Consider the following 13,613-nt stretch of genomic DNA (forward strand, 5'->3'; position numbering starts at 1 on the left):
CTTTGGTGGGGTTCTTTACACTTTAAAAAATACCAAAGACCACCAGTAAGGCAGGATAAAGAATAAAATCACGTAGTCTCAAATCAAAGTATTGTCTTAGAGGCAGTGTACAAACATATAACAGGTAAACATATCCTAATGATTTGTGGTCTAAACGTGGAATAAGCTAAGAGGTGATTGCAGCAACTAAATGAATGAGTAAAAGAAATAGCTTGCAGCACATGAGCATTGCATTTATTTAAGTCAAGTTTCTAAGTCTTCATCCAGTCAGTGAATTTGACTTTCATTTTGAATTAAATATTCTAGGGATTTCTGACACAACTCTGACAATTAACATTCTGTAAGGGTGCTTTTGAAGCTTTGGTTAACAGGGTCTGTAAATTCTTAAATTTTTAAGGTTCAGATGGAATTCAGATGGAGTTATTAGATATTGAAGAATGCAAACATATCTCTTCAAGCACTATCAGTAGGGGATGGGTAAACTATAAAAGCTCTACCTGCTGGGGCCCAAGGGATGTAATCTGTTAGCTCAGGTGGAAGGTAGAGAAATGTTGGTGTTAAACTGGAATAACTGGAGCGATTCAGATCCTGGTTTTAGGATGTTAGCAAAAATCAAAACAAATCAATATTTATAACAGAATAATATTATTTTCTAGGAGTCAGCTGCTTTTGTCAGGTAAGCCACGCTGAAATGTAGCATAAATGAAACAGGATAAGATTCTAAAGTTGAAAATTTGCACTGTTAAAAAGAGAATTTGTAGGTAAGACCTGTCTGTGACGTATCTGTCACACCTACTTAGTGCCATCCTCACCAATTTTAATATTTCTTATTGATTTCTGAAGAAAAATGAAAAAGCCAGAAATAGACCAAAGATAAAATTATATAATCGAGATTAGTGATTGTGGTTGTTTCCATATTAGGACTAATTAGCAAAAAATACTACAATGATTTTTTTTTTTTTTTTCTGAAATGGCTATATCTCAAGAACATGGGTCATGTTTTGATATAAGATTTCATATATAATAACTGTGGTTGTCCTGGCTTCATTTCTGAGGTGAAGCAATATGTGATGTTTAATATACTCCAAGCTAAGAAAACTGATGATATGAAAGCATTTTCGTGTAACAGAGTATAGGAAAAAAGAGAAATACAGAATATTCACATTTGAGGCTTACATATTATCAGTCAACAAAATGAAGTGTTGAAGAAATAACTGGAATGTGTATTTCTGTCTAGAATTCAAGTGCACAAGAAACTTCAGAGAATTAGAGGCATAGCTATTTAGAGGCAAAACCTTTTAATGGGAAATAGGTCAGTGAGATGAATGCTTTTCTCTCAGTTGGTTGGACATTTACATTGTGGATCCAGGGTGACCACATGACCATCAAGCAAAGTTTCATTGACACATATTTTACTTTCCAAAAACTTTTAAGAATTGCCACCCACCTTCACCTCCTCATATTTGCCTTAGGATCCTTACCTGTTTTTAACATTTTCTTCTCTTTTTTGCTTTGTATTAAGCTCATAAGATACCCTTCTCATTTCCCAGTGCTGTCCTACTGTGCAGGGGTTTCATGTAGTGTTTATTCCTCCAGCCTGTCATTCTTTGCTCTCCCTTCTTCACTTGCTCTACTACAGAGGCTGCCAGGTAGCTTTCAGTTTTCTAGGAACTTCGACCTTCCCAGCAGGTTTTGTTACACTCTACAAACAAAGGAAGAAGTTAGAACTGCAGCTCTTTTAAATGTCCAAACATCTTGTAACAAAGTGTGTATTAATAATGCCAGTTGGAACACAGATTTTTTTCTTAAACTGTGGGAAAGCAGTCTTTTCTTTATAAAATTCTACATTCATTTCCCTCTTCTGCCTGCTTCTCTCTGACCTTGTCAGCAAGAGAGAATTGCCAAGAGGCACCATCGAGAGGCTGGTAGGATCTACTTCAGAGATAGCAGAGTTTCAGGCATTAAGTCCGTGTCTATATTAGTAAATTAAAAAATGCCTGGAAATATTTCTGTGTCTCTGCCACAGTTAATGTCTTTGCAAACTAACATGGTTCCAGAAAATTCCCAGACATTTATTTGACCACCTCCATTAGACAATTTTGATGCAACCCCTCTTTTTTGGAGCATATGTGACTGTGCCACATAGATGTAGGATTATCCTACATCCTACAAAGATGGAGGATTATCTCTGCCAGTTGATTTCAGGAAAGAGAAATGTTCTCAGGCATAGATGTAATCTAAATATGCTACAGACCTGCATGTTCTTAATTTCTTCTTCCTTGTCCAACCTTCTGTCTTTGCAGTCTTCCAGTCTCAGCTTCAAAGCTGGGTTTTTGGGTTGGTGTTTTTTGTTTGGTTTTTTTTTTTTTTTTCCTTTTTCTTTTTGCTTGTCCTTTTGTCCTTTCTACCATCCATATAGATTTAAATTGTATTGGCATGCTGTCTCCCAGCTTTTGTACCCTCCTTCAGATGACCCTGTGAACTTACTAGTAGTGATACTGTGTGCAGTTCTCTGAAACAAACTACTTCAGGGAAGCCTTCCTTTTGTTTGCCCTTGAGTACCATAATAATAAAAATAGAATAAAAATACAATTTGAGTGATGCCTTAGCTGTCACTCTACTGCTGGGATGAAACTTGGTGAACAATTATATTTCTTTGTGGACTACATGTAAGCTTACTACTTGTTAAGAGAACAAATTAGAGGGGGTGATAAGGCCAGATTCTGTGTTGGGTTTGTTAAATGATTCTAAATAGCTGTAAACATTTCTCTCTGTTTTGTCAGGATGGTGGTACTAGAATTGATCTTGGACATCACTTCAGTTCAAGGTTGAAGTTAAAAGGTCTTTTTGAGGCTTAGAAGAAGCAGGTGAGTACAGGCCAATCATCACAAATCAAAGAGGATTTTTTTTTTTTTCCCACTTTCTTTTGTTCCAGAATTGCTGTTGATGCTTACCAATCCAAATTCAAATAGCTGGTCTCTGCTTTCCCTGATTCACTGAGATGTATGACTGCTTGTGTTATGGCTAGATAGCAGAGAATATCTGATTCATTTAGGATTTCCCTACATGCTTTTTCAGCTTTTGCCATGAAACTCTGTGAAACCACGGTTCTGTCACCAAGGTCTTTGGAACTCTGGAGTTAACATACACTGTACAGTTTCATTACATCAGCTGTATTAGGAGTATGATAATTAAGGTAATTTAAAAAATAAATTTTTTAAAAGCTAAATACACTGTAATAAATAGTGAAGAATCCCTGAGTTTGGATATTCCTAGTTTTTTTGAAACTGGGATGATCTTTATTCCTCTGGTAACCAGGAATTCCGTGATGCCAAGGACCGTGAGTTCAGACCTTGTTTCAACTGCTTTGTGTGTTAACAGGCTAAACCTGCCTGGGACACGGGGCAGTGCCACTGGGGCCTTGGCATAAACACTTTGTCATGGCATGAATATTTTGCTTTGCCCCAGCTATCTTCAGTCAGTCATGTGCAAGTGGCTGTCAGGTCTTTTTAACTTAGACAGATCTGGAAAAGGAGATCTTGAAGGAATTAGTGTAAGATGTGAGCTTACAAAGGCAGTCACATTTATTTTGGATTATTCATAATTGCTATTGCAACAAAAAATCTGTATGTCGAGTGTTGCAGTTGTTCATATTCTACATTTCCTACAGAGGTATAAAAATTTTTGAGAATATTCACACAACTTTACAAATTCAAAATTTTTAGGCAATATTTTAACATATAAATTGCAAAATATGGTCAATTTGACCTGATACTAAAATTTTAAGATACAGATTTAAACAGGGTACAACAAATCTAGCATAATAATAAACAGGCCAAATTGCTTCTATGTACACTATGACATGTACACAGAAAGTAGAAACCATGTATCTAGACCAGGAATTAGAAACAAATATGTAAATACAAATAATATGCCATGTGTAGTAACTGCTGAGGTATTGTGAAATACTCTAATATACCTATATACTCCATATGTATGGATGCCTCTGGAAGGAAAGAAAAAAAGCTGTTCCACAGGAGTTAATGATGATGACAGTAATTAGTTCTGAAGCTATAACAAGTTTTATAACAAAACTATAACAAGTTTTATAAGTTTTAAAACTTGATAACAAGTTTTTAGAAGTTTTACCCTCTGTGAGGATTTCAGCCCTTTTTAACCAAGTTCAAAGTAGTGTAAAAGAAAACTGTTCTGGTATGAGCTTCACTGTGACTGGCTTCACTGGGTAATAAGAAAGGAAATTCCTTTATTCTGATTTAACTTCACCTTTTTCCAAGGAGTTGAGGCACTGGCTGGAAGGCTACAATATGAATATGGTGAAGCCAGGAAAAGAAGAAAGGTTAGGTGTAGCAGTGTTGTAAGTCAGAGGATATGCAGCACTGTACAGGGAAACTGTAGATATTACTGGTATGTGCCAAACTTTATATGACTATATGTAAGTATGTAGTAATATATTTATTTGCAAAGCAGTAGTTTTTTTCTTTCATTTTTCAGTAGGAAAAACAGTAAGAAATACCAGATTCTTTGCTCTCTATGTAGCAGTGGAAATATGGTGGATTTCTGTCACATATTTGTACATGTCTGAATGGTGTAACTTGTATGTAGTTAAATGTTAGTTTTTTTGACAGTGTCAGTGTTTTGGAAAACTGATAGAAACTGTAGTTTGATAGAAACTGTAGTAATTGAAATCTGTTGAGTCAGCAAGAGTGTTTTAGTTTTTAAAGGGTATTTTTTCTGGAAGTTTACTATGTTCTGACAAATAGTGTCCAAAATGCAGTATAACTGACTTGTGCATCTATAATGTTTTGGCAGTATAATTTTATTGAGTTCCAGTATGTCTGAAACTAAAAGCATATGAAAGAAACTGCTATTCTTATTCCTCCATTATTTTCTTCCTAACTTTAAGTTGAATAAATTCTATAAAAATACTTTCTGTAGAGGAAACCAAAATCTTTTTTGCCTTTTTAGCATTGGTCTCTATTTCTTGCAGTATGTGAGAGTGGAAAAGGAGTGTTTTTGCAGTCAGTGAGGAAACAGTAGTAAATTCTGAATGTTATTTCTTCAGCATGGTATTTAGAGTTAATAGGTTCTTTTATGGCATGATATGAGGTGTTTGCACTGATTGAAAACTGAGGTTTAATCATAAATGTCATGATAGATATGCATAAAAATAAAATTAAAATTATGAATACATTTTTAATCAACAGAGAAAAAATCTCTGGTTTTTGTTCTCTCAATGGAACACAACTTTTTAGGAGTAAGTTTTAGAAAAACTGAGATAGAGCTCAGAGAAATGTGAAAGCAGAGAAAAAATGTTCTATTTTCTGACTGATAACTTAAATAGACACTTTTGAGACTGTCAGTGATATATTTGCATCTATGTTTTCAGAGTTACGTAGGCTTAAAAAAAAGGCTAAATAAATTCTGGTGGTAATGATTACTAAATTCATCTTTGTCTTCTGTATTGTCACTTTGGAGGTGTGCTCATTCCTGTTTCTTTCTGGTACCACAGGAAACAAAATCTTGAAGCATCACAAATCATTTACATGTATATGCATGCATTTTGTATGCTATTAAATATTCCGTCTATATGTATGTGTTTATTTTGTAGAGGGCAAACATAATTATACTGTTAGATTAGTACAGAATTGTATCTCATATAGATTAGGTATCTTGCATCTGAACTGAAATTCTCTCAAGATTTATGTAAGGACTCATTGCTGGTGACCAACATGTGAAAGATATGAGATTTTCCACTAGCTGCATAATGGATGGGCATTAACTTTGTCCACAAAGAAGTCAAACCCTTTCACATGTCTGGTCAGAAGGCAAAGGAGTTTTAATACTTTCCTAAGTGTATGAAAGGAGGATATACAGCATAATGATGGTTTGCAAGAAGTAATTTGATGGGGTTTGATGGGCTTTGTCTTTAATATGGTTTCTAACAAGAAGAATCTGAAACATAAACACTGCTTTATACTTTAATGGAACTGTGTTAGAACAGAGTTACTTATTGTAGAATTTTGAATTATCTTTCCAGGGTGATTTTGAATAGCTATAGATTGGTGATTTGGGAGGAACCTGAAGTCAACTTTTGTCAAAAAGTAGTGTACATTGAAAGAATTGAATTTGTGACCTGGAAATATGAGGCAGTAAATTTTTGCTATGATTACATGTAACGTCAAACTATGGATTTAAACTGGCCAGCTTTTCAATTCACCTAAACAATAAGTACAATCTTAATGGTCTGATTTGCTGGGAAGAGCACTGTTGCAATAATCTGCTTTTTACAGCCCATATCAAATAATGAACTTGCATCAGTTATTACAAAGTTTGTGCTTTGGGAGGTGTTTTTGTGGCATCTGGGAGTGATGCACCACATTTGTTGGAATTAGTCTTTAATACTGTCTTGAAAAATGAGTTATTGCTTAAATACACTGATTGTTTTGTGCTTCGTAGCACAGAAATTTTTAAGTAAAAGCTAGTTGAAACTTGATGGGTTTTTTCAGCTCTATGAAATGAGGAGAAAATGGTGTGCATCTTAATAATTTTATGATTCTTTTTCCTATGTGACATGAATGAGAGAGGTGAGAAGTCTTAATTTTTAACTGAACTGAATTCAGGTTTCTAAACGTGGCCTGATTGAGAGCAGAGGACCATTACTGTAGTTGTCATGTAAAATGAAGTTGGAGTCTGAATCTCCTTTTTAGCTGTCAGCTTTATTAAGGAGCTATTGGTGTGTTGAACTAGGCACACACATTATATAAGTGGTGCATGCTGGTGTCTGGGGGGAATTTTCTCTCTCTTCACTGCTGCTTTATTAGGTCTTGCTCTCTCATTCTGTGTTGCCCTGTCTCACTCCAGCTTTCTGGCTGCAGCTCACAGCATCGTAGGTCTAATGTAGATTGACGCCTTTGCCAGAGGACTGATTGAAACTTGTGTCTCATAGTTGCTAATGCTCACTCAACCATTTTATTGAAGATAAAGTAAATAAAATAGATTGCCATATGAGAATTCTCTGAAATCAAATGGAATAATTTGACAGGTTTAAGCCCATGAAAAAGCCAGAGCATTGAAACAGATGGGAATACTTTTTATGCACAATATACCAGCAAAAGGTGTCTCCTGGCTTGCTGTTACACTGTTAATGGCTTTTACCAAAATTATAATTGTTGAAAATAACATTTCCATTGGTGTTCAAATTGTTACTTCTCTCAAACAGAGGGATTATTTTTAATATAAAAGTAATGGATATACTGATTTTATTTTCTCATTGCTTCTGATTCTTCAAGACTAGTGATAGATAACCAGTCTCTTAAAATTTAATTAAAAAAAAAAAGTAATAGATGTTAACTAAGGGTGAGATTAGTATTTGAGAAAATAATTCTTTGAAATGCAAAATAGTTACTTTTATAGTTTTTTAATAATCATTAAGTGACATAATTTTGACTGTTGCAGATAAAGTTTAAAAAAAAAGCCCTAACATTTCTAAAAGCATAGCAATATAATACACAAAGACTATGAGGTGCTAAAGTGCGAAGTGCTCAGAATAATGGTCAACAAGTCCCAAGTATTCTTCACAATAATTTTGTTTTATAGAGTATTTCTGTAGTTAAGCATTGTATTATGTCTGTGCTATTTTCAGAAATAAGACAATACATAATAATAAGTGACTAAAGACACAACAGATGACGTGACTAATTTTTTTTAGCTGGATAAAAATGAGTATTGGTCTTTTTAGTCACACTAGTGGACTTCTTACTAGTTGGACCACTACTTCAAGAAAGCAAGATGCACCTGTATTTTAGTGTAGTATAATAAATTATGTCTAAACTCAAAGTTAGTAAAGGAAATAAGTACAAAAGAAGTTAAAAAAAGTATCAACAAAGTTAGCAGATGCAGCCTCAGTTTACCACTTGAAAACACAGTCATTTAAATATCCAATACTATTTTTTAAATTTTCTTTATGTTTAAACACAATCTGCTCTTTCTTTTTGGGGGTGAAAAGGAGAGGGATATTATGTACCAATTTCATTTCATTTTTTAAAGTTAAGAAATTGATTGTAAAAGATTGTGCTATTTGTACTTTTGGATGGGATGCTATTGAGATTTCATGAATATTGGGTAAGAAACAAATTATAAATGAGCTATTTGAAAATGGGTCACAGGAGTGAGTTGAAAGACTAGAGAAACATAGTAAGGATGAATTTCCAGGTTAAATGTTAGCCAGAATATGCAGCTAGTTGTGTTGATGATATTGGTGTGGCAGGGATGGTATTGGTCAAAATCATATTTTCAGTAAGACTGTGAATAAGCCTAAGAAATGTGATTGATACTCTTCTTTTTCCCCATCCTGTATGTATAGTGAAAATTACTCTATTGTGCTCATAAGGCAGAGCACTGGGCCCAGATCTTTTTTTCTCTTGTTGCCATGCTCATGACTGTATGTGGCCAAGCTCTTACTGCTCTCAAAGCAGTTCCAGACTTAAAATTTCAGTGTTTACCCTATGGTACTCTTTCTGTTCATTCAGTAGGATAAAAGGGCTTTGTCTTTCTTTGAGACAGAATCGAAAAAGACACAACTCTGCCGAAAAAAAAAACCAAAACAAACCCTGTTTTAACCCTTTCATTTTCTACATCTGAAGTTCTCGGAAAGTCTTGTTCAGAGTGAACCAAGAAAATTAATTCATTTGCTTTTAATTATATACATAGAATTGCTTTGGGTTTTTTTCTGTGATAGGAGGTCCTAGACGAGGAGCCCTTGCTCATTTCTGTGTTACATGGTCTTTTCTCTCTCTAGTAGGTTTCTCTACTAAAATTGTAAAGCCATTATGCCGTTAGCACAATCCTTGGGAAAAAATGCTGAGGCCCATGAGTGCTCCAACACAGGTTGATTTGGACAGAATAAAAGCTGGATTAGTCAAGAGAAAAGGAAGCCTCAACAGTCATTTACTTAGGATTTCTCTAAAACTTAAGAAAATCAAGTGCAGTTTCCCATATTGCTCAGAATGACTTATTTGTACTGTTTTCTTCAGCATGGTCTCTTATTTGACTGTATCTGAAGTCATTCTGAAAGACTAATTTTCATGTTGCTGTTTCCTACGGTCTTCAGCAACACAGTAAAAAAATTACCTGTATTTTTGACATGCTTTTAAAGTTACCTTATCCAGAAATCATTCTATACTGAATGTGAGGAACTATTTTAAATCCTTATTAATAAAAATAAATGAGAGTAGGCAGTAAAGAAAGCAATTCAGTAACTACAATAAGCAATAAGTAACTACATATGGAAAAAATAGCATCACATGTAATTCCTGAAAATAAATGGGATCATGAAAATGGAATAGATGTTTATTTGATTGCTTTGAGAGTTAGCCTCCCTAAAAAGATGATTTTAAATGAGTTTTGTGTTTGTAAGTGGTGCTTGTTAACTGTCTTGGGGAGTGCTCTCTTCTCTGGAAAACGCATTATGGGACCTAGGAAAGAAAGAGGTAATGATTTATTTTTTATATTTTTTTTTGTGTGGCCGCTGTCATCTAGGAGCTGGACAGAGATCACTGTGCCTCAGGAACTAGGCCTCAGAATTTTGAATGTAGTCTGTAAAACAGCTATTTAGTGGGAGTTGTTGTCAGTCACAGCTTATAGAAGACAGGTTTTTACTGATGATTTTCTGGGGGAAAATGTACTTAACTGCATCAATTTATTTTTATAAATTCAGATGTTCACAATTTATTTTTTGATTACACATTCATTTTCTGGGTTTTTTCCTGAGCTTGAGCCCAGGGAAGCAAAACAGGTTATGTTTTGGTTCATGGGGTGGTTCTGGTCCTACATCCAAACATAAGCATAAAGGTTTGGGTACCTATACATAAATTAATTTAATTATGACAGATCCAGTGAAGGCTTTGCAAAAAAACAAAACAAACTACCAGGCATGTAACCTGAGGCTGCAGAGTTAAAACTGCTTGGTATAGTTTGCACAATATATGTGAATTCTCAAGAACAAGGTGTGGGACACGGTACCTCAGTATGTAAAATATAGAAATTTAATTCTAGAATCTGTATACTTTAAGTATAGTTTTACAGATAATAGCACTAATGTGAAATTGACTGTAATTTTATCTCAATTTTTTTATACTTGAGGGAAAAACTAAATTAAATATTGTTTTAGATCTGTTGAGATACATATAGATATATAGTTCCTGTATTTAATTGAATTTGCTGTCTAATATCAGTGTTATTTGGGTGAAGCTATTTACTAAACACTTCAAATCAGAGTGGATGGATAGTGTGCTATGACAAAGACATGTGACCTCATGTCTTAAATGTTTTGCAGCTAATTTTAAACTAATATTTATTATCTGCATGCTACCATCAAGTTGCTGAATATTTAGCTTTCCTCTTTTCAGGATGAAAATTTTCTCACATGGCCATTTGTCATTCATTTTTACTTAGTTTTCTCTTTGCTTTAAGATACATTTTCATGATATAGTGCAAATCCAGTTATCTTTTTTAACACTTAATAAAGAATTAGAACTATGTCCTATACAAAATTTCCACTCAGTCCCATCAAAGGCTTTTAGTTTTTGATAGAAGTATTTTTTCTTAAATTTGATGGTTGCTACTTGTGTAAAAAAGATAAATTCAGGGTTTTGTAATCTTTGCATCATCATCCCTCACCGTCTTCTTAAATAGAATTTTACTTCTAGGATTCCTTCTTCCTGAAAACATACAAACAAGCAAAAAATATCCAAAAACAACCAACAAAAAACCCCAACCCAACAAAACAGACTTCTATACTGAATTTTTGCCTCAGGCCAGTTTCTCTCTGCTGGTTAAATGGCCTAAATTAATGACAATATTAATATTTATTTCATTTTTAAAAATAAAGCTGAAATGTTGAACTGAATTACTGAATGAATGAGAAAAAAAAGTTTTCTCTTATTACAGAATTGCTTTACATTTGCTTCTTTGAGCAGTAATATTATAAAGAATAAGCATTTCCATTGGTAAATTTTTCATCTTTACTGTAGAAGTATTACTCACCATTGCTGGTAAGCCTTTTAAATAAAGCACATACTTATTTAATGAACAGGTACGTCAGTTCTAGTTATCTTTTCTTACTCTCCAAAATTTGTTATTACCCTTCCAGAAGTTGTTCTTGCATTCTTTCTTGTTTCTCTTCAACCTATCAAAAAAGGAAACTAAATGAATGTGGAATGGATGCCCAGCTGATGCCATGGAAAATCCATAATAGTTTAAACCATGCTCCTTGGCCAAAGTTACTCATATGGTCATTCTGTGTGGTCATTTTGCCAGCTCTTGAGTGGCACCTGGCAGCTCTGCTGTTGGGAAGGTAACAAACAGGGAAAGGAAGGAGAGGGAAGGAGCAGCCTTAACTGCTGCAGCTCTCTGCTAAGTGAGCCTATATTGAAGCCCTTGAGCCTTCACAGAACATCTTTTCCCAGGTCAGTGCTTAATTCACATGTGTAATATTCCCCTAAAATTTATCTGAGCACCTGCTTATTTGTTTTTCTAATGGAAGTTGTTCTAATGTGCATGTCCCACAGTTATTTACTTATCCTTCAAGTATAATGGAATAGTCCAGTTCCTTACAGTAAAGTGACATTTTCCTCTGATTTTTTGCATGTTGAGCTTGTAGAAAAATGAGTATTCACTATTTCTCTGTCTCTAGAAAAATTTCTGAATACTGTATATTTGGACATTTTTAGAGATGGAGATCTGATGAAGAATTATCATTAATATTATTTTATTTTTGTATTTCAGAAATAATTTTCATTAAAGGTATTTTAAAGGTATTTGAATGATTCGGCCTGAAAAAGCTATATGTTGGATAGATTGAATGTATTTGATAGGACATTGTTTTTAAATTAGTGTGTTAGGAACTTGAATACTATGTCCAGTACTTAAAAGACCGCAGAAGATAGAACATGTGATTTAATTACCTGTTTTTCATTTTGCGAACTTGACCTCTGTCTTCCTTTGTCTCGAGGCTGGGAAGAAAGTACTGTGAGCTGCTGGCAGTTGATACTATGAAGGTATCATCTCCCACATCCTTCTCAGGTCCCATAGTAGTGCCACTCTTCCTCATGGATGTGGGATTTTCCAGTAGAACTCTGTCCTTTGGTGGCCAAATTCATCTGCTGCATTACTTCTTCAGATACCCTGTAAAATTCCTCTCTTTCTTTTAACTTCTGCCCCAGAGACCTCTCTTTTCCAGGTTATCTCTAGCTGTGCAGAAGCACCTGGAGCAGCACTGGGATACTGGCTTCAGCAGACTGAGGCTGGATTTTGAGAGTAGCTAGTTTGCGCCTCTGTAAGACAGAACTGTTGAGTATGTACAGGCTGTTACTGGGTGTGTTGACTGTGTGTTTGTGGAATTCCATAGTTGTGTCAGTTGGCTAGATCTGCCTCAATTTGCTTTTGAGAAAGATGTTCAGTGTTTTCCTTAAGTTAATAAAGATTTCTTCGTTTTCTAGGAAAGCAACTCAAGGAAAATTCTAAGATACTCCTTAATATTTGGGATGTGATTTGGGCTGTGAAGGCTGCTGATAGCTTGAAGATGGAGGGATTTATTCTTTCTGAAAATGAAGGTCTTGATTTAGAGTAACCCATAGGGCTATGCTGGAGATGTATGTGAATAGATACTGTCTTTTCTAGAAACTATGTTTGACAGAGGCATTAGCTATTGAGGCAAGTGATTTTCACTTGTTGGTCTGTAGTAAAAACCATCTTTGCTGTACATCTCTTGATTGCATTTTCAACTTAAAAATTTACAGACAAAATACAAAATTTTTCATAAAATTACACTGTAGGTGTCTTCTTTATTAAATATTTTGTATTTATTTCTAGGATGAGACATTCAGATTATTACCATATAATAATAGATAAAATGTCCAAATTAATGTGTAAGTTGACAAACTTCAAACTGTTGAAATGAAGTTACTTGGCATCTAAAAAAATGTCATTTTCCAATAACTTTACAGGAAGCTATCAAGGAGGTTTCCTGATTTCTTAGTGCTTTGATATATTTTAGATTTGCTCTACGTGCTGTTCATTTCCCTTAATCTAATAACTTTGCTAGTTATTTGCACTATACTGGTGAGTAGCTACTTCTCTGTAAGATTAAAAATAAAGATTATAATAGGACCATGAGATGAAAGAAATATTTCTCTTATGTATTCAAACTGCCTAATAGGAATGAAAAACATGTCCAATAATTTGGTTTTGCCGTGTAATGTAATAGTTGCTGTTAAATATAACTTCTGTGTTGCAAATACAAAAAAAATTAAAAACAACAAAAAAAAAATAGGTTTGATCTCATTTGACCTTTCTGACGTTCAGTCAGTTAGAAGGTTTGTAAGATGTTTAATTACCAAATGGTATGATCATTATTCATCTCATCATTTGATATATAGCGTCAAGTGAATTGCCTCCCTGGAGTGCACTGTGTTTCACAGATCAATAGATTTAGTAAGAGCTTGAAGGAGAGCTTTATATGTTCATAGAAAAGAAGGAAAAGTATATCCTCCTTGTAAAATGGCTTATGTAGTTATTCTCTGAGCTTTACAGAC

General features: G+C 34.3%; 2 protein-coding genes across 3 annotated transcripts in view; both read left to right on the forward strand.

Moving 5' to 3' along the window:
* LOC131572981 (forkhead box protein P2-like) overlaps window positions 1-13,613 on the forward strand; it is a 400,373-nt gene that overhangs the window by 113,849 nt on the left and 272,911 nt on the right. For both annotated transcript variants that reach the window (XM_058826457.1, XM_058826456.1), the window contains one exon: window positions 2,784-2,867. The gene's annotated coding sequence lies outside the window, so the exon portion shown is untranslated. The remainder of the gene's footprint in view (window positions 1-2,783; window positions 2,868-13,613) is intronic.
* LOC131572574 (POLG alternative reading frame-like) overlaps window positions 1-13,613 on the forward strand; it is a 171,105-nt gene that overhangs the window by 76,135 nt on the left and 81,357 nt on the right. The window lies entirely within an intron of this gene.

This window comes from Poecile atricapillus, chromosome Z (assembly GCF_030490865.1).
Source record: "Poecile atricapillus isolate bPoeAtr1 chromosome Z, bPoeAtr1.hap1, whole genome shotgun sequence".
NCBI classification, from domain to species: domain Eukaryota; kingdom Metazoa; phylum Chordata; class Aves; order Passeriformes; family Paridae; genus Poecile; species Poecile atricapillus.